We start from the raw sequence: 3452 nt of genomic DNA on the forward strand, positions 1-3452 counted from the left end.
TCAAATAGAATGATAAATTTCAATTACAGCAGCACAGCAAATTGATCAGTGTGTGGCTAATCAGAGCACATCTGCAGATAAATCGTTTCAGCCATAGAAGCTCCATTAGCCACATATGCATCTTTTGCCCCTTTCCTTTAAAATTATCTGGAAAGAAAATATTTTGTACCCTTGGGGGGTGCCTGTCTGTTTGTTTCCGTTTATGAAGATGGAGCAGGAATAGGAAAGAAGCAAGGGTCCATTTTGTGGTTCAAATGCATTAGAGATGACTGCTGGGATAATGGAAGTGGAGGCTACTTGTCTGTAATCAGCTACCTCAAAGCAGTGGCTAAGGGTAGTCTGAGGTCTGGCTCCATTTGGGAAGGAAGTGACTGCAATGAAGTCACAACTTCTGTGAAGCTTAAGGGGTTGGGGGATCCTTGAGTAAGGTCAATGTGAGCGCCTCAAGATGTACGTGGTAACTGCCATTTCTCTGGTCTAGTTCTCGGGATGAGTCTTCAACAAACAAAATTGCTGATGTTTATTGTGGCTGTTGTGAATGTTTTCATGATATCTTATTCGTGATTATTGCTGGTGTAAAAGACACTACTGATTTTATGTTGTCTCCTGTATTTTCTCAGGGAGTCCAGGTGTGGTGGTGTAGGATCAGCACTGAACTCCTAACAGAAGGTCAGTGGTTCAAATCTACCAGTCACTCTTTGGAAACCCTATAGAGGATTGCTATGAGTCAGAACTGACTCAGTGTCACTTAACAACAACCACAGTGCTGACTCTGGTTGTTCTGGTGGACAGTTCACACTATAAGTTATTTGTTTATTTAAAAGAAATCTGATACCCTAACACCTCTCATATAAAAGCTGTCTATGCAGCTACTGCTACTATGAGACTGGTTAAAACAGTAAAAGATGATCCAGTATTTTCTGCCTTGGAGACAGAGAAAGGAGCTAAGTTCTCTATGTTATTGTTTATGGAAAATGTTTTTGCATATTGAAAGACAATTATAGATTTCATTTTGCACCCACATATTTCTAACTTTTGTATAGGTAATATTTGATACCATACAATATCTGTAAGGGCTCCTTATATAAGCTGTTGTTGTTAAGGATTATTAACTCAAAGCAACCCTGTATAGAGTTTCTGAGGCTGTAAATCTTTGCAAGGGCAGAAAGCCTCATCTTTCTTCCAAGAGCAACTGGAGAACTCGAACTGCCAACGTTGTTTGCAGTCTTGTGCTTATCCTACAGAGCCACCGCACTCCCCATATAAGGTGTGGTAGTAATGGTGGTAGTTATGTGCCCTGGAGTTGGTTCCAACTCATAACAACCCTGCAGAGGGTTTCTGAGGCAATAAATCTTTATAGGAACAGAAAGTCTCATCTTTCTTCCATGGAGCAGCAGCTGGTAGTTTCGAACTGCTGACCTTGAGGTTAGCAGCCTAATGCTACCACTATGCTACCAGAGTTCTTTCCATATAAGGTGTTGTTGTTGTTAAGTACTGTTGAGTTGGTTCCAACCCATAGCGACCCTGTATAGGGTTTCTGAGGAGCAGCTAGTAAGTTTGAACGACAGACCTTGCAGTTCAAACTGACTTTGCAGTCCATCACATTAATCCACAGTGTCAGACCAGGACTCCATATAAGGTGTAGGAAGGCTTAGTAATATAATTAACCATCCACTGCTCTGGTAGCGTAGTGGTTACGAATCGGGCTGCGAACCACAAGGTCAGCAGTTCGAAACTACCAACTGCTCCGTGGGAAAAAGATGAGGCTTTCTGCTCCCGTAAAGATACACAGCCTCGGAAACCCTGTTCAGGGTCGCTATGGGTCGGAAGCGACTCGACAGCACTTAACAACAACAACAATGTAATTTAAGAACTAGAACATTACCAGAAACCCAAGCTCCATAGGTGTACCTCCTCGATTCCATCTCCATAGCTCCACCTAGGAAGTAACTAATCTCTGGATAATTGCAGTTATCATTTCTTCACTATTATTCTTTTTTGTTTTGTTTTGTTTTTTGTTTTTAAATCACTTTACTTTGCTTAGACCATAGTCATATTTAAATTGACAGAACTCCCACGATAGACAGGACAGGCCTGTCATCCAAGGAAAGAAAAGTGAAGGTATTCATAAAACTTGGAGAGAAGTGCCACGGCCACACAAAGACAGCCGCAGCACTATCAGACAAGAGTGCCTAGGTGCATGGGGGCAGGAACAAGGGGTGCACAGTGGTACACGGCCTGAGACCACTGATGTTTCTTCTCTGGTGGCATTTCCTAATAAGCTTGGTATGCAGATCACTTGTAACATATGGAAATGGAGTGTTGGTAACTTCCATGTGGCAAATCCTAAATTCTATACATCTCTGATATCACGGCTGAACTGTGAGGTTGCAGAAGTAATTCCTAAACTTCCCAACCTGGGAAATTTTAACACCAGTGAGATTCTTAGGCCCCCAAAAAATAAATAGGCACACATACCAACCCTGCACACTGAATTGAATTGGAGCCAGAGTTAGGATTTCTGAACAGACAGACAGATAAGGGAGAAGCTGTTCAAACAGAAGGTCCTCATCCTTCTCCTCAGCTAGAAGATTTGCAGGTTCTATCACTTCTCCACTTGCTCTGCACTGCTCCAAGTCCTCAGATTTTTCCTTGAGAATCTTTTTCTTCTCCTGTATTTTCTTTAACCTATAGAACTGTTCTCGCTCTCTCTCATCCAGCTCTGTGATAATGTAAGAAAGGGATCGTTCAATCCGGGGAATGATGACATGTTCAATGGCATTGACACGCCTGTTGGTTATCTTAATAGCTTCCTCCAAAGTAACAAAGGAGGTCTGGAGCGAAGCGAGTTCCACCAGGAGATCCACTGCTTTGGCATAGTTCCTCTTTAACTTTGCCAATTGTTCCCCACCTCTGGCTAAACCAGTCAGTTCATAGCTGTCTGTTCCTTCATGATAATGTTCAAACACTGGCAAAGTAACACCTGCTACATTACCTTTTTCAGCACGAATCTTCACTTGGGCTTTATTTACATTTTGGATAACTGTGGTGCTGAAGTCCCTGGCTGTGAACTTGGCCTTGGCAAGGGAAAAGGCAGCTTCCCTTATCACCTCACCCATCAACATTTTGGTCTCTATGATTTTCTTTAGGATCTGTCGAAATCAAAGAGTCAAGGTATCAGATTTTTTCTTCAGGAGGTTCCGGCCTGCCTGTGCACCTTTCAATCGAGCCTTCATGATGGTCTGTGCCATTTGTGAGGGAAAGATCTCAATTCGGTCTTTGCCCGACATTCTGACGATGATAGTTCGGCTCAAGTCCCTGGCCGGGCAACGGTGGCTGCGCCAGTTCTAGTTCCTGCACCCCACTGTTCACTATTATTCTTTTAAAAAACAAGTTTCACCATATATTATGTGCTAGTCTAAACTATATAATGAGCTTTATAAAAATGCTAT

General features: G+C 42.5%; 1 pseudogene; it reads right to left on the minus strand.

The window, feature by feature from the left end:
- Positions 1-2369: 2369 nt before the first annotated feature.
- LOC102813216 lies at positions 2370-3290 on the minus strand (annotated as a pseudogene).
- Between the last annotated feature and the right edge of the window lie 162 nt (positions 3291-3452).

This window comes from Chrysochloris asiatica, unplaced genomic scaffold, assembly GCF_000296735.1.
Source record: "Chrysochloris asiatica unplaced genomic scaffold, ChrAsi1.0 scaffold00016, whole genome shotgun sequence".
NCBI lineage: Eukaryota > Metazoa > Chordata > Mammalia > Afrosoricida > Chrysochloridae > Chrysochloris > Chrysochloris asiatica.